The following is a 19,304-nucleotide window of genomic DNA, read 5'->3' on the forward strand; positions in this document are numbered from 1 at the left end:
AAATCTATACATTTTATTAATTCAATGTAGCAGTAAATCCAATATCTTACAGATGCATCTCTTCAGATTTCTATCTATCAAGCTTATCATATTTATTTGTAGTTTCACATTGAAAATCAAGGAGAAACATTATATTATTTACATTATTATTTGATATTATTGATTTCATATTATTTTAAATTTATAGTTAGTTATAGTTTAGAATTTCCTCTCTTAGTTCTACTTCTTAGATTGGAAATTTAGTTCATTATTTTTTAAGAGAGCCCTAGTAATATGATACTAGAGTTGCAATCAAAGACACATCCAGATTTGGATTAGATATTAAATACAAATTATGGAAATGGCTTCTACAACAATTAGTGGATGCATATTCTTTCTAAAGGGGAGAAACTTTTTTTTGCAAGCAACAATTATTTTATGCCTTCACGATCTCATCATTTTTTAAAATTATAGTAAGTGGAGAAGGGCCCTAACCTATTGAAAATATGGTCACACAACCTAAAAATTAAAATGGGAATAGAACTCTAAGTCACAAAATTGGGACAATAGGGAAATTAACAAAGAAAAAACAAATATGTGGCCAAAAAGCTTACATCCTATTTCAAAAAAGATTTTTTTTATGATATTTTCTTTTTATCCAATTGTGATAGAAGAATTTTTCTATTGATGTGTACCTCAATAGGTCTTGTAGTTGAGATATATCCATATATTAATGTATTTTATCATGCTCACTAAGATGCAGTTAAGGGGATGTTGGTGAGAAAAAGGCATATCATCTAATTATGTCATATTTGAACACTAATATACTTAGCTTACTAGGGTCATTGAGAAATATTTTAAGATCTAATTTACCTTTAGTGTGGTTTTATTGTTTCCTTTATAAAAAGGGTTTCTCATAATATACTCTAATAATCATCAATTATTATTTATTTTAAATTTAATGAAATATCGTGTTTTCTAGAAAATAAATTGATTCTTTATTATGTGATAGATTTTATATTATAAATTAGGGTACTATGAGAATCCAAGCACCAAAACAACATTCAACTTGTTTATTGATGGAAGTATAAACAAGATAACAAGATACTGAGATGGGGGTTAATCATAATCTTAAGCACTTTTACTTTTCAACAATTCATTCTCACATTTACCAATGGTCTTGTGCATGTAAAACTTGTAATAGTAAACTTGTTGTAACATGTAAATCTAATCTATCACATGCATGAAAATAAACACATAACATATTTTTTTTACCCATAAATCCTCCAAGGTGAAGGTAAAATTGGGGTGGGGATGACACCCACAAATCTTCACTACTATAGTAATAAAGTTAACCTATTAGGATTGCAATGGTTTATCACAAAATATGATCTACCCTATGAGGGGTTTGCCTTGTTAAAATAATTTGAGACTACTAGGTCTCACCTTGTTAGAGTCCATTTAACACTTATAAGAAAGTAAGGACTCGGTTAAAATATTTACAAAGATTTATTAAGACCACTCTGTTAAGAGATTTACCTTTATTCAAGTTGATTAGAACTGATATAGTACCTGACTCTCAGTATGCTCTATAAGCTAATCTCGAGTCTTCTCTTTGCAAACTAGTCTTCTCTTCTGATCTGATAAAACTTTTCTTCCCCTTCAGTGCTTAGATTAGGTCACTTGCTCTGCTAAGAGATAACTAAACACTTCCTCTAACTTCTGATATGATTTCACTCCTTCACTTCACCATTTGCATATCACTTCATTCCACATGCAATCTTTTCTCCTTGTCTCCTCATTGTCATCATCACATGATCTAGGTTAAAATAAATTCTCTATTTAAAGTATTATGTAAAGAGTTTTCTAGATGCTTCCATATTTTGCCTCTCCATCTAAATCATTTATCACAAAATATAGGAATCTATGATCCACATCGTTAACACATAAAACTTCCTATAACAACCTTTAAAAATATTAAATGTTCCTTCAATGCTAGCTTGAAAATGATTTACTTAGAATCTATATCATTGCTAACTTTTATGTATAATCTACATTACTCAGCACTTACTATTTTCTGATACTCAACATTTACTATTTTTTTATACTTGACATTATTGATGCTCAATTTGTATTGTGCTCGACACATACTATGTAACTTGACACTTATATGCTTGAACTACTCGGTAGGTGTTAAGCTCAGCTTGTATAGAAATACTCGATGACCACACACTTACTCAGCTCCTATAGAGATCGATAAACACATACTTATGTACATCATTTGGCCTTTATAGAGTAGCTCAATCGCAATGATGACCATCTAACTCTACCTAGTAAATGACTAAGTGTTTAACACTAATAGACAACAATAGGTTAGAGATACCAACAATTTCCCCCTCTATCATTATTGAAAAAAAAACACTTTTTCATGATTACATCATGACAAATACAATCTAATAAAAGTACTCTCAGGGTAAGTCTTATGTCTTATGCCAACAATGAGTAATGGAAAAATTATGTAGAGATCAATATTTATCCACATACACACACTTTGCTTTATGACAAAAAATTCATTTCCCCCTTCAAAAAATACATTTCTCCCTTATTTTTGAACACTTATGTCACAACTACTAGGGTTGAATGGGTGTAAGAAAACCATTTTTATCAATGAATGTCTAATGAACTTGGGTGATCATGGATAGTGCATGATCCCATGTGGTTCTTGTTGCCTGCAAAATGTGACTATGCAACTGTAATCATGCGGCTAAGTCAATTAAGCTAGTGAGAGATTGTGATCTTCTTTGATAAGATCCTTGGCTAATTGCATCTCCCTTTACATGACCTCTAAATGAGGTATCAACATTTCTTGAATAGAGATCAATTTAGATCTCAAGTTGTTGTCATCTATCTGAAGCTTGGCCAATGTACCTTGAGCATTCAATAACTTATTGTAGTGGTCTATACTAGATGTTGCTAACTATGAAATAATATTTTTGGATCACTGTATCTTAGCTTGAATCTATTGCATTTGTGCATGTAAATCATTTGTAAATCTTGGCACATTTGAAAAAATGTTGTACAAGTGATGTACTTTCTGTATGAGTTTTGACATGTAATCTATGTACACATTCTTGTAATTGAACTTTTTTGGTTGGCAATTATTATTGAAACTTTTTCCATAAGCTTATTCCCAAACCTTCTTACTGACCAATCCATTAATTTCTCATTGGATTCCATATTACTAGCATTTACTTGTTCAACAATATTTACAAGTTGGGTAATAATTGGGGCTTCATCATCAAAAATTTGAATGTCAAAAGCATTAACAAAAATGTTCTTAACATCGTATAGTACCTTCATTTATTTCTTCTTTCTTCATAGTTCTTCTTGCCTTTTCTTTTTTGCCAAATTTTCTTGTAACAAAATTTTTTGGTACAATGAGATTTGACCATAACATGTTTTGGTATCCTAAATGGTGACACAAATCGATGCTTTTACCCATGGATGGATAGAGTAATCAAGACCCCCCAATTATGACATACATCAAGTATATACAAAGTGAAGAATGAGAAGAACAAGACCTCATAAGAGGAAAAATTCCCCCCCCATAAGAAAGAAGAGGAAGAGAGACAAGGTAGTCCCTGCCCCGCCTAAATGAGGAATGTCGATTAGTGAAAGTTGCTCCAAGGTAGAAGCTAGTCCATGAATGCCAAATGATGTTCCTCCCCTTTGGAAGAAACAATGGAAAAGGTACAATCCTAAAGATGTATGGTGGCCCTGGAACTTGCTCAAGTGTCCCTTTGTCAATAATGATGGTCACCCCTTCCAACTATGCTGAAAAGAATGAAAGCAGATCTGGCAAGGATATCTGTAGAACCTATCCCAATGAACCATCTATCTCCTCAACTAATAAAGAGACCTTCGACAACTATTGTTCATAAGGATCCACAATCATTTCAACCTATGAAGATCAATCATGTAGAGAATGGACATGAGGGTTAGAGAGAGCCCTCGCAACAACTATAGAAGGATCACCTTCGTCAAAGAGAAGATGCAAATCATCAAGGATGTCTCCCAAGTCTACTATGTGTGACTCCACAAACAAACCTGAAATGTCTACTATGTAGTCATCAACTACCAATGGAGCTGGAAGACAAGGTGTACCCTGTTGTGTTAGACCTATCATTGTGGCAATATATGAATGTGGACTATACTGATGATGTGACCTCTTGCTACAACTGTCGATAGAACCTTACATTTTTAAATATGTTGAAGCACTATATCTGATGTCACTATCAGTTTCCATTGTGTATGAAGTGCGGAGAGGATTAGAGGATAAGTTGGGTGAACTTTCCTCAAAGTGTACATCCTTCTCCACAAAGATCTCATGTATCTTTAGATCCATAAGTTTTTAGCCTTTACACTATCTTAATAACCAATGAAAGTACAAGGCTTAGGTGTTGGTACCTTGTATCCTCTTGAAGAGATGTTTGCCCATGTTGGACAACTGAAGACTTTGAACTGACTCACGACTAGTTTTTTGCCACACCATGCCTCAAAAGGAGTATTTCTATCTAGGGCATTATGAGGAGATATGTTAAGTATGTGAGTGGCACTGCTAATGGCTTCGACTTCAAGTTTGGATCAAGAGACTTGGCTTTTATCATGCAACTTGCTATGGACTTAAGAGTTCAAATCCTCACTGTTGCAACATCTATCTTGTGCAAACTAAATTCTTGTGGATTTTGAAGATCAATTCCCTCAAGTTTGCAAAAGTCTTTAAGTCTTCTATCCACATATCTACTTTCATTGTCCATTCATAGAACCTTGATGGCTTTCCTTGATTTCTATTCAACATGACTCTTGAAGGCTTGAAGCTTGTCTAACACTTCATTCTTGTGATGAAGGAAGTAGATACATGTGAAGCATGAAAAGTCAACAATGAAAGTAAGGATGTAACGGCCTTGGCTGACTGATGTCACTACAAAAGGACTTGCTAAAACCATGTGAACCAATTGAAGAACAACTAGTGCTCTGGAAGAGTTCCCTTTATCATACTTCTCCTTGAGATGCATAGCCATTGAACATGAGGAACATTCACCTTTAGAAAAGCTGATTTGTGGTAGACCTTTGACCATGTGATTTGTGAAAAGTTGTTGAAGGTAGCAAAAGGCAAGATGACCAAACTGCTCATGACATAATTTGGTTTGTGGATGTGAGTGATTCAAGAAGGCTTGAGAAGGAGACTTAGGCACAAAGTGGGAGAAGGAATAAAGCCTCTTCTCATGATTGACTTTCCCCACTGCAACCAATGAATCATCTCTAAGACTGTGCACCATCACTGAATCTAGAAGGAACTCAACTTTGTGACAATCTCCAAGGTGAGTGATTTGGTAAATTGAGAGGATTTTTGAACTAAGGTTTGGAACATAGAGAACGTCTTTGAATTCTCTAGTTTCCATCTCCACATTTCCTTTCCCTTCAACTTCCATTTTTGTATCATCTCCCAAAAAGATGTGCGGTACCTGTGATTGCTTCAATGAAGAAAAGTCTCCCTTTGAAGAACCCATGTGATAGGAGGCACCTGAGTCAAGAATCAATTCCAATGAAGAACTTGCATTTTCCATAAGTGCTTTCCCTTTTCCCTTTGAAGTGGGTGGATTTGAATCCTTGAAAGTACCTGGCACTTGAATTTTGTTCTTTCTGACTAGGTTTTCCAACTCATCAATTCTCTTAATCTTGCAATGATGCTCATCATGATTCGGCTTCTTGTAATATTCACAAGAAAGTTTATCCTTCTTTTCATTACTTCCCTTCTTGTTGGAAGAAGAATTATCTATTTGTGAGGAGGATTGTTGTGTCTTAGATTGTTGTTACTAGAACATTTTCCTCCTTGACTTGATTGGTTCTCATCACTAGCCACCGATTCTTTGGTCTTTGATGTCATGAGAAGTCCCAAATCTATCAAGTGAGATTGTTCAAGAATCAACATTTCTACAAAAGCATCAAATGTAGGCTTCTAGAAAGCACTTCCCATGGTTAATCTGTGAGTATTATAACTCAAAACAAAGGAAGCATACTCTGACGGTAGCCTCTTCAAGATATGATGAATCAACTTTTCATCCTTCATGGGATTTCCATAATCTTTAAGTAGTGCCCTAAACTCATTGGCTTTGTTGATGTAATCTTGAAATGTGTCAAAGTTCTTTGGATCCAATAGAAGTAGATCATCCTCAATCTTAAAACCCTTTTCCTCATCCACCTTACCATACAATGATTCAAGTTTGTCCCATGCAGGTTTGGCATCCTTGAAATTTGCAATGTGGAAGAAGAGATCTCTATGTACACAACTCCTAATAATTCCTAAAGCTTGATTTTCTATAATTTTCCAATCAATGAGTTTTTTTTTAGCATCAGTGAGTTTTAGAATTATACCATCAACATAAAGATTTAGACATTTTTCAGTTAATCTACTCCATACAATATCTTTCCATGTAGAATAATTGTGTGAAATTAGAAGTGAACCTTTAGGTGAACCCATTATGCAGGAAATGAAAAGTGCACACAAGAGAGCCACAAAACACAATACACACCCCCACCCCCCCCCCCCCCCCTTTTCACTCAATGAAAAGAACCCCCCCAAAAAATGCTTTTGACACTTTATAGGTAGTGTGTGTACAATAGGCCACTTTTCAAAATGTATAAAGTGGACTTTTTATTTTGCTATATACAACTACCTTTTAAGGCTCAAATATTTCACTAAGCACTATAGCTCAAATGTACAACAATGTTGAAAAGTAATCAAAGCATTACAATGTAGAAAAAGCCCTAATTCTGAAAGTGAGATTTTTGTCCACATAACCCTACAATCTGATTATAGATCTAAGGAGTAGACAAAAAATAAATCACTTAAAAAAAAATAGAATCTGAAAATGTGCCTAGATGAGCCCATACAGAGAGTTTCAAGTTGTAAAATGCAGGATTGAATAGTTACAGTCACCAAAAAACACAATTTCTAAAAAACCCAAGGTTGCACTAAAACTAGAAAAGAACACCACCACTAAAAAGTTTAGGAAATTCTACCCAAAAAAAAAAGTGCACCTGATGTGGAGTCCTAATGTTTGAGTTATGGCCTCCCGATGTCAGGTTGCCAAATCAAAAACGTATCTGAAGAGGGGTCTGGGAAGAAAACTATGAGCTTAAATTTGATAGTCAAATAGTTGTTGCTATAGTTAGAAACTATCTGGTAATGACAATTAGACGACTGTCAAATTTAACACCGTGAAATGCTGGCATAGGCAAAAAATTTGCCTCCTTTGCTGACGTGGCAGTATGGATTGTTGATGTCACAATTGTACAAATAACATGTGGCATACAACCTTGATGACATGTCAAGTGTACAGTTTGTCCAAGTGGCATTGATGTTGTGTTATAGATAGCTTGCATGGCCTGATCATGTGTCTAGCTAGTGGATGAGGGTAATGTCACATGTCACTAAGCTGGACATCATACAGTCCAATGTGGAGGCTTTGCTATCTAGAAGTCCACATGGTGGGGTTTGTGGGTGGGGTCCATGTGTTGTGCTAGGAGGAAGATAGTTGGTAGCGATTATATAGAGCCATGTGGTGGGAGCTGTTAGGCTTTAAAAATAGCAGGCCTAAAATGTAAAATGTGATCGCCGAAGGTTGATTTTTCATCACTAGAAATGGTCATAGTGATGCCAGAACCAAATTTTCTTTGCAACACTGGAATAGTAACTGAGGCCAAGAAATGAGGTTGATGCTACGAAAATAGACGAGCACCTATAAGTTTGGAGCCGGCAGGAGCACTCAACAGAGAAGTGGGCCAGAATTCTGTGGGATATATCCCCACATGCATGCTAAGATGGCCTCTTGTGGTGATTAAAAGTAATACCCACAAAAGAGAATGCAAAGCAAGCCATGGAGTGTGTGGGTGGTCCCAGTGGCAATGTGAGTAGGTCGGACCTTGTATTAGCTAGATTTAAATGCCAAAAAAACTTTAATAAAGCTTGTCGAAGCTTATAAAGTACTCATAAATTGTATGTGAGGGTATGTTAATGGAGGAATATTCTCAGCAAAATATTCCACGCAAGTGAGGTTCAAGGTGTGACTTCCTAGTGCCTATACCAAAAAAATATTTCTCTGCTGGGCCACCTGTCCAAAAAAAATAATTCAAAAAATCTATCTAAAAAATGAAGAGAAAAATCACTAGATCCAAAAAACAAAATTACAGATCTGAAAAAAGATCATACTCAAACTTGCAAATCGAGGCCTTTAGTTGCTGATTTGCAAAAAAAATTTGCCTCACAATCAAATTTGGCCTAGGGTAGCTGAATTTATAGCCAATTTTCACCAAATCGATGTTCTAGGTGCAATGGCGATGTCCATTATGGCTCTAGATGCTCCTAATTTCTGTAGTACTTTGGATATGGGTCGAGGTGTTGAAGTAACAATGGTCTCAAATGGCTATGTGATGAGAAATTCTCTAAGCTTTGATACTATGTAAGAATTTTCCTTAGGGAAAAATTCATCCAAGATCAAAGAACTCAAACACAAGCACATCAGTAGACCAGAAAAGAGTATGATTACAATATTGATATGTATTTGATTCAATGTATAAAAGTACACTTGGGGTGCTTGTATATAAAGGCCTCTAAGATGCATCTAGAAAGCCTAGGAATTAGTAACATGATAAGTCATACAAATAGGCACATGTCCACCAAAAATGGGTTATCCTCCATTAAGCACATGAGTAAGTGCGATGATGAGAGGATAAGCCTACAAAGGTGTAACATGCAAATTCATGTTGTAGACACCATGTGCTAAATTAGGAGTGTGAATAATTGTGTTGTCTACATGACAACTCAGTTAATGATGCAAACTCCAGTGTTGTAGACACCATGTGCTGAATTAGAGTTGCTTACTTCTGTGTTGTCTACATGACAACTCATGAAAGTATGCAAACTCCTAAGTGTCTCACAAAATAAATAATAAAATATTGCATTACCCTAAGTAAACTTAAGTAATTGCAAATAGTAAATACGTATTTACACCAACAACCATTATCTCCTTCTTATTCTTCCTCTTCCTCATCACCACTATCTTTGTCTTCATCCTTTGCAAGACCTTGTGTTATCTACAATGGTTCTCTTCCCTTGCCTAGGGTGCCTAGTTTTTATTTTAGGTCTTCAGTCATTCTTTTCCTTTTCTTCTTCTTAGGAATTATCTTAATATTCATAATTATTTTTGCCTTAGCTTCCTCATTTTTTCCAAAGGATTCAGCCTCATCTAATTATCATTTCAATAGTGCAACAATGTTTTCATTCACTAAATCACTATCAATTTCATAATTAAAATCTTGTAGCCATGCATTCCTCAGCTTCAATACCTGTACAAATGTATTATCTATATCTACAAGAAAATATATGTCATTCTAATACCTTGTAACCAATTCTTCAAGTATTCTCATCCTCATCTTCATTATTTTCTTAAATTCATCAAAATAAGCATCCATGACATTCTCAAAATTTGCTCGTATTTGTTTATCTGTCTTGTAACTGGTTTGTATTGTTCCCAAAAAATATAACCAATACTAGGAAAATATTAATGGATATAAAAGAAAATACATATAACTAGGGATCCAAACTTATACATTGAGGTCTTTTCCTTTTTGATAGTTGACACATTCTTTGCCAATTACAATCTTTGAAGCTCAGCAAGATCATATTCATGATCTTTCATCACTATCTTCCATGCTTGATCCACTGCCACACATGACACACTATTCAATCTGCTTGACTAGTAAAAGTTGTGAGCTATAACTCTCACAACAAATTTGATTAGTGGATAAGAAATTTTTCTAATGGAAAAACTTCATTTATTCCACTTAGTACCTATGTTTGCCTCAACTTCCTCTCGACTCAGGCATCACATGGTTTTATTCTTATTTAGGGTTGTATAGCTTGTAACTTTGTGAATCATTTTCTTCATGATCTCTATGGGTCCATTGTATAACCAAAAATTCATATCATGGATTATGCTTAAATTAATTTTAATCCATTCAATCTTGAAATTCCTTAGAAATTCTAGGGCACGAGTTGACCCTTTCCTTTCAATGACATAAAATTCATCCTTCAAGATTCCTTCATTACATAACTTCTCATATTCTTCTCTTATCTCATAATCTCCCACTTTTCTAATCTTACAAATATAACAACTCCTTACATCATAGATCATAATAGCTTTGGGCAGTATCGAGGATAATGCACCCATTGAATCTACTTTCATTACAATTTTTGGAATAGCATGAAACTTTAGTGGAGGACAAGCATCACTCTTCACCAATTGAATTGTACTAACCTCTTGGCTCATTTTTGTGGTAGATGAAGCTGCCACTTTCTTTGTTTGGGTTTGAAGTCTTTTATTTCTCCTTTGGATTACTCGACATGGTTCAAATCTTCACTTGTTCAAGTTTCTCATCCAAATCACTCTTGAAATCTTTTGCTAGTTACTCAAATTTCCAAATTGCTCCGTGCTCTTGAAATCCATATGCAATGTGTGAGATAATGTCTCCAAAATTTGATGTATACCTTCTTTTGATCAATTTAGGGTCTCCATTAATGTTGTACCAGCTATCTCAATTGAATTTGGTGCCTTTGAACTAGGTCTTTAATTTTCAACTCAATCTCTTCCATATCACTTAGCCTCTATACCATTTTGCTTATAAAGTTCTTGGTCCATGTTGCAATGCTCGGTCAACATAGATAATGTTTACTGATGTTCATTAACCTTTCACAATTCTATTGTAATGCATCTTTGTATATGCAAATATGAACTTTGGTACATTTCATGTAAGAAACTGATGTATGATATATTAATTAAATATATAGTTCCATACATACCTTTCTTGCTTAGTTTGAGATGATATGATCACCTTCTCCATTGGATTGGGTGACCTCAGCTCCATTTGCTCCACTATTTCCATCTTTTTCTTTCACGTTCCATTTTTAATTCGTCTCCTTCTTTAGCTGTTCAATGTCTACTTTGTCTTTTGTTTGATTTTTTTATTGTACTTGACTCCGAAAATTCTTGTTTATATGTTCAAACTTGTGACATTTGGAACATGCATTGTTAGGTGCATAATTCTACCTCTAATTTGTCCAATAAGGTTTTTTCTGAGATCTACATTCATATTCTCTATGCCCATACTTTTGAGAGTTCCAACAATGTCCTTCAAATCTAGGTGTAGTCGATGCATTCCTCATTCTTGACCTACACTCATGTATTTGATGCTCTTGTTTCATGTATAAAAATAGTAACTAGTAAATGTAGGTTTAGGAATTTGCATACCATGTTTGCTTTGAAAAATGTTTGTAGTATGACCATTTTTTCCATAGTGATAGCATGTTGTTTTGTCCTTTGACTTTGCATTCTTCAATTCTCCTTGTTTAGTGTATGAATACCCTAACCCATTAGTACTACTTGATGATTTCATAAGTTCTTCAAAGTATTTCATTACTTCTTTTGGTTTATTGTATCTCTTTATAGATTCTTTCTTAGTTTTGAGTTCATTCTTTAGTATGTCCTTTTGTGATTTGTGATTTTTTATTTCCACATCCTTATGATTCAATTCTTGATTTGCAAGCATCAGTTAATTCATCATGTCTAGTTGATTGTTGGTGAGCTTCTACACATATGATATCCTTTCTTCAAGTAGCCATTACAGTTTTTTCTTCCTCATCCATAATCGTATCTTCTTTAGCTTTATTCATTTTCTCAGTCACTTCACATATTCTTACTAATTGGATTTCATGCTCTCTTTTTAGTCCTCTTATATCTTCATTCAAGAGTTTGTTCTTTTAAAGTAGAACTACAAATGCTTTGTCATTTGGATTGATTGATTCAAACAGTCATTCAGTCTCAACTTCTTCATAGGAAAATTGTTTATCATGGATACCCAATTCCTTTCTTCTTTTTAGGGATTTCTTTAGATCTTGTATTGCTTTGTCAAGTTTCTTCAGTATGAGTTCGATGTCAATCACCTGATTGTCATAGCCTTGTCTAGTTTCAAAGCCTCCATCTTCAAGATCTACTCTCCAAGAAATTGAGGTTTTATCAGAGAACCAATGCTCTGATACAAATTGTTGATTGATGGAAGTATAAACAGGATAACAAGATACTAATTTGAGGGGGTTGAATCAGAATCTTATGCACTTTTACTTCTCAACAATTCATTCATACATTCACCAATAGTCTTGTGCATGTAAAACTTGTGATAGTAAACTTGTAACATGTAAATCTAATCTATCACACGCATGAAAATAAACACATAACACTATATTTGTTACCCAGAAACCCTCCAAGGTGAAAGTAAAACTAGGGTGGGGATGAAACCCACAAATCTTCACTACTATAGTAATAATGTTAACCTATTAGGGTTACAATGTTTGATCATAAAATATGATCTACCCTGTGAGGGGTCTGCCTTATTAAAAACATTTGAGACTGCTAGGTCTCACCTTGTTAGAGAATTTAACACCTAAAATAAAGTAAGGACTTTGTTAGGAGATTTACAAAGATCTATTAAGACCACTTTGTTAATAGATTTACCCTAATTCAAGTTGATTAGAACTGATTCAATACCCAACTCTCGTTATGCTCTATAAGTTGATCTTGAGTATCTTTTTTCAAATTGATCTTCTCTTTTGATCTAATAAAACTTCTCTTCCCCTTCACTGCTTTGATTAGGTCATTTGCTCTACTAAGAGATAACATAACACTTCCTCTAACTTCTGATCTAATCTCAATCCTTCACTTCACCATTTGCATATCACTTCCTCATGCAATCTTTTCTCCTTGTTTCCTCATCATCATCATATGATCTAGGTTAAAATATTCTCTATTTAAAGAGCTTAGTAAAGATTTTTCTAGATGCTTCCATATTTTTCCTCTTCATCTAAATCATTGATCACAAAATAGAGGGATTTTTTATCCATGTCATTGACGTGTAAAACTCTCTATTTAACAACCTTAACAAATATTAAATGTTCTTTCCATGTCAGCTTGAAAATGATTTACCTCAAAATCTATATCATTGCTAACTTCTATTTATACTCTACATTGCTTGACACTTACTATTTTCTAATACTCAACATTTACTATTTTTTGATACTCGACATTGTTGATGCTTGGTCTATATTATGTCTGGTGTGTATAATGTAACTCAACACTTATAGGTTTGAACTTCTCGGTAGGTTTTAAGCTTGGCTTGTATAGAAAATACTCAGTGACCACACACTTACTTGACTCCTATAGATATCAGTACACACATACTTATGTACATGAATCAGTCTATATAGAGGAGCTTGGTCGCAGTGATGATTGTCTAACTCTACCTAGTAAATGACTAAGTGTTTAACACTAAGAGACAACAATAGGTTAGAGATACCAACACAACTATACCTTTATCTTGAAGATTAACTTTGGAAACTAAAAAAGCACCAATCTTTAATAGAGGCACAAAGTCATTATATTTTTAAGAGACTCCTTTTCTCTATATTAGACACAAAGTTGAATAATTAGAAACATATTTCATCCATAGATTAATGGGCATGTATTAAATTTGTAAATAAGATTATGGTGCCTCTAACTTTGTAAACTTCAAGATGTGTCCTGGGAAACCATTTCTAACTGACAGATAATACTTTTAAGCCTAATCTTTAATTTTATCTTTGATTTTATTGTGCAATTACTTTCTGGACCACTTTTGGATACCTCAAATATTGTAGAGAAACTTAAACAAATAGACAATAATCTTGGTCAAAACATTACTATAGAATTAGATCAAGTCATTGATGTTATATCTTAATTGGCTCATCAAGAATAGATTCATCTCTTCCAAATAGTCAAAGTAGGTCAAATGTCTACTTGAAGAAAATGGTTTACTAAAGTATACATCAGCAATTTATTTCTACATACTTTATTGTGCAACTATATACAATTTGGAGCTTTGTTCTTCATGGAAAGATGACTAATTCAAAAAGATCTAGATAACTCAATGTTATTAGAAATCTGAAGTATTTTTCAAAGATCTCTTTGAATTCATTAGTATCACTCTCATTCTACTTAGCACATGTGTGTCATACTATAAATTCCACACATTTTTTTACAATTATAAAGTGATGTTAAATCATTGTTAAGAAATTATGAATTGACTTGATGTAACTAGTATTTCATCTTCCATTCATACATGTTTTTTTCAGTCTAAATGAGTATCCCTACAACACATCCCACCTTCTTACCTTAATCATACCTAATTGCTACTTCCTTGGACTATATATATCGTCAAACATTGATCTTATAAATACCATACAAAACTAAAACTATAGCACTGCAATACTATAGTCCTACACATTTTGTCAATTATTTTCTCTCCTTTTATTATCCAAATATACTCTAAATATTTGTAACCTTTTTCATACATAAATTATTCCCACTATTAACCTCATTACCATAACCTCATTAAAGCCATTTAGTTCAGATTATCCACCAACCTCTTCCTTGAGCCCGAATCAATGGAAATGTAATTTTAATCAACCAAACCATTAAAATATTCACTCAAACTAATAAATTTATACACTATCATTGTGAGAAGTAGAATATGCAAAGAAATACACCCAAAAGGATGAAAATCAAAACAACACACCCATTTTTGTACCACAGAATCCTTGATAGTTATCAAAAAGGTTGCTAGAGGGACATGACTGTGATTTGCAGGTGTTTCCATGCCCATCAACATAAAAAAAAAAAAACTTTTGTATACAAAAATATATCCTACTCACACTTGAAAACAAAGCATTTTTTTTGTCTTTGCCTGAATTTTTTTTTATAGAAAACACATGCTATCAACATATTCTTTTAAGGATTGAATAACTGAATAGATTATACTTTTGCAAGGCAGCTACTGAATATTAACGCCAAGATTTTTGCTACTTAGAAATGGAAAACTCTAGTTCCACTGATGATCTTTCAATTCATAATAGTTAACATAAAAAATCTCATGAGAAATAATTATATTGCATGGTTATTGGTAGTTTTTTTCTTTAAGTTTATTAGTAGTCATATAAATTCCTAAATATGATGCTTAATAATGCATGCAATCATGTTGAATCTTTCGTATAGAACTCGAGATTAGGTAGTAGTTTTAATTAGTTCTTTTCTAAATAAATATACCAGCAGTGGTATTGAATGTAATAAGTTCTGGAAAATTAGTGTAATCTGTAATAAAAAGTTATTTGTTTGATTTTGCTCCAAAAAAATAGAGTGTACTCTATTTCTTCATTAAGATTGTATTTGAAGGCTTGTTTATTTGTTTTTTTATCATCTTATTTGTTTGATTCTACTCCAAAAAAATAGAGTGTACTCTATTTCTTCTTTAAGATTTTATTTGAAGGCTTGTTTATTTGTTTGTTTATCATCTTTGTTGTTATAAATCAGATTGTGTAGGTTTTCATATTCTACATTTGGTATCAGAGCTCAAGGTGTTTGAAAGACAGTAGTATGGCAAACAATTTGCAAATCCTAGAGTTTGATGGAGTTGATTACCAATATTGGTCAATGAAGATGAAGACTTTTTTGATTGGGAAAGATTATTGGGAGATCATTGAATCCGAATATGAAGAGCCTGCAAACTGGAATACTCTCCAACCTAATGATAGGAGATTGAAGAAAGAAGCTGAGAAGAAGAATGCAATGGCATTGTTTCACATTTAGATGACTCTTCAGAAGAGCTTTTTTCATCGAATTGTTGATGCACAAATAGAAAAAGAGGCTTGGAAGACTGTAAAAGATGCTTACCATGGCAATGATCAAATCAAGGTTGTGAAGCTACAAACCTTGAAAAGAGAATATGAGAACTTGAAGATGAAGGAAATAGAGAATGTGGGAGATTTTTGTGTGAGAGTGAAAGATGTGACTCATAAAATGGCCACTGTGGGTGAACCTATGACTCAAGAGCATATAATACATAAGGTATTAAGATCTCTAACCCCAAGATGGAATACTATTGCAATTATCATCGAAGAAAGCAAAAATTTGGCTACCATGGAGTATGATGAGTTGGTTAGATCTCCCATATCACATGAGGATAGAATAAGGGACATGTCTACTAGTGTTAATGAGAAGGCTTTTGCTTCCCAATTGCAAATTTTAAAGAATGATGGTGCTAGTAGCAGCAATAACAACAACAAAGACTCAATAAGGGGTCGAAATCAAAATTATTCAAGAGGAACTAGAGGAAGAGGAGGTGCTCAAGGAGGAAGAGGTAGAGGTAGATTTGATAAAAGGAACATCCAATGCTATCGTTGCAATAAGTATGGACATTTTGAGAGAGGATGTAAACTAAAATTAGGTAACAATAATGCAAATTATGCCCAACAAGATGAGGATCCTTCCTTAGGACATTTATTTTTGTGTTATGGGAAACATGAGAGTAATGTAAATAATGTTTGGTATTTGGATTCTAGATGTTGTAACCATATGTTTGGTAATAAGGAAATATTTTCAAAGTTTAATGATAGTTACAGATCCAATATTACTCTAGGTAATAACAATAGAGTGGATGTTGCAGCCAAAGGAGCCATGGATATTCAAACAAAGGAAGGTAAAAAAAGTGTTCAAGACATTTATTATACTCCCAAATTAAAGCATAATTTATTGAGTGTTGGGAAACTATGTGAAAAGAATTATAAAGTGGTATTTGAGAACATGAAATGTACTATCTATGATAAGAATCAGAGAAATAAAGTGATTATAGTTGTTCCTATGACAAAGAATAGGATGTTTCCTTTGAAGTTTGGTGAAAATGACAATTAGCTTGTCAATATGGCTTATGAGGATAAAAGTTGGTTGTGGCATCTCAAGTATGGCCATTTCAATTTCAATAGTTTGAAGAATCTAACATCAAATGCATTGGTTCTTAGATTTCCTAAGGTTGAAGAGCATAAAAAGATTTGTGAAGGATGTGCAAAAGGAAAACATGCAAGGGAATCATTTCCAAAAGGCAATGCATGGAAGACACAATATCCACTTTAGCTTATTCATTCAGATATTTGTTGTCCAATGCAAACACAAAGCTTGGGTAAGTCATCATATTTCATTACTTTTATTGATGATTACTCACACATGTGTTGGGTATATTTTTTGAAGACTAAGGATGAAGCCTTTGATACATTCAAGAGGTTTAAAGCTCATGTAGAGAATGAGATAGGGAACACAATTAGACGTTTGAGAACAAATCTGGAGGAGAGTTTTGCTCAAAAGATTTTCAAAAATTTTGTGAAATGAATTGGATCAAAAGAAAACTCACAGCTGCATACACACCCCAACAAAATGGAGTGGTTGAAAGGAAGAACTGTACTATGGTAGAAATGGCAAGGAGCATGTTATAAACCGAGGGTTTGAACAATTATTATTGGACTAATTTAGTTTCTACAGCCATATATATTCCCAATAGGAGTCCTATAAGTGCCCTAGACAAGATGACTCCATATGAAGCATTGTATGAGAAAAGGCCTAATGTAAATCATTTTAAAGTTTTTGGTTGTTTGGCTTGGGTTCGCATCCTTGATCAGAATAGACAAAAGCTAGATGCTAAAAGTCAATCATGTATTTTTGTGGGCTATAGTGAGTAAGGTAAAGCTTACAGATTATTCAATCCCATTACTAATAAGATTGTTGTTTCAAGAGATGTGATTTTTGATGAAAGGGGAGTTTATGGTCATAAAAAAAAACATGTTGAAAATCCAAAATCAGTTTTGGATGATGATGTTATTGCTGATAATGATAATGAGCAGCCAGCTAATGGTTCTATTTCAAGATCACCAAGCCCACCAAGAAACCCTTCGCCAATCCCAAGAGCAAGTCCATCCTCAAGTCCTGCAAGAAAGGTAAGAAGATTGAGTGATATCTATGAGAGCTATCAAAATCAAGCACATGAAGAAGATCCAATAGGTGAGACAGTAAATTTTGCACTACTTTCTAAAGTTGATTTTGAGCCATCATGTTTTTAAGATGCATGTGCTAATGAGGTTTGGATGCAAGCAATGAATGAAGAGATGGATTCCATTCATAGGAATGAGACATGGGAGCTTGTCAATCTTCCACATAAGAAGAAGAAGATTGACACAAAATGTGTCTACAAGACCAAGTATAATAGTGATGGGAGCATTGAAAGACATAAGGCAAGATTGGTTGTTAAAGGTTTCACTCAAAGGTATGGCATTGATTATGAAGAAACTTTTGCACTAGTAGCAAGAGAAGAAACTATTAGGATGCTAATCTCTCTTCCAGCTCAAAAGAAATGGAGCATTCATCACATGGACATAAAAAGTGCCTTCTTGAATGGATACTTAGAAGAAGAGGTATATGTGGGATAGCCACAAGGTTTTGAGATTTAAGGCAAAGAAGATCATGTCTACAAGTTGAAGAAGGATTTTCATGGCCTCAAGCAAGCATCATGTGCATGGTATGCAAGAACTTATGGATATTTTTAGCAAAATGGCTTTCAAAGAAGTAAGAGTGAACCTACCATTTACTACAAACAAGAAGGTAATGATATTCTCATTGTGAGTTTGTATGTTGATGATTTTTTATATATGGGTAGTAGTTCAAAGATGAAAGATGAATTCAAAGTTGCTATGACGAATGAGTTTGAGATGAAAGATTTAGGTCTCATTAAGTATTTTCTTGGCATGGAACTTTATCAAGGTAAAGATGCAATTTTTATTTGTCAAGAAAAGTATGAAAAAGATATGTTGAAGAAATTTGATATGGCTGATTGTAAACCTCTTTCCACTCCAATTGGTCATGGAGTTGCATTATGTAGAGATGATGGTGTTGAAATTGTTGATGAGACATCATATAGGAGCATAGTTGGGAGTTTGATGTTTTTAACACACATAAGGCCTAATATTGCTTATTCAGTTTCATTGGTTTCAAGGTATATGACAAATCCATCAAAGGAACATATGAAGGGAGCCAAGAGAATTTTTAAGTATGTGAAAAGCATAGTAGATTTTGGCATTCACTATTCTTCTAATAAGTTTGAGCTTGTTGGCTTCAATGATTTAGATTGGGGAGGTAGTTTGGATGACCAAAAATCTACATTTGGTAATTATTTTTCTTTGGGTTCTAGTTTAATCGCATGGAGTTCAAAGAAGCAAAGTATGGTTGCTCTCTCTTCTATAGAAGTAGAATATGTTGCAGTCACTTCAACTGGCACACAAGCTTTATGGCTCAGAAAGCTTC

The sequence above is a fragment of the Cupressus sempervirens genome, chromosome 3, assembly GCF_028749045.1.
Source record: "Cupressus sempervirens isolate cs-2001-9-10 chromosome 3, ASM2874904v1, whole genome shotgun sequence".
NCBI lineage: Eukaryota > Viridiplantae > Streptophyta > Pinopsida > Cupressales > Cupressaceae > Cupressus > Cupressus sempervirens.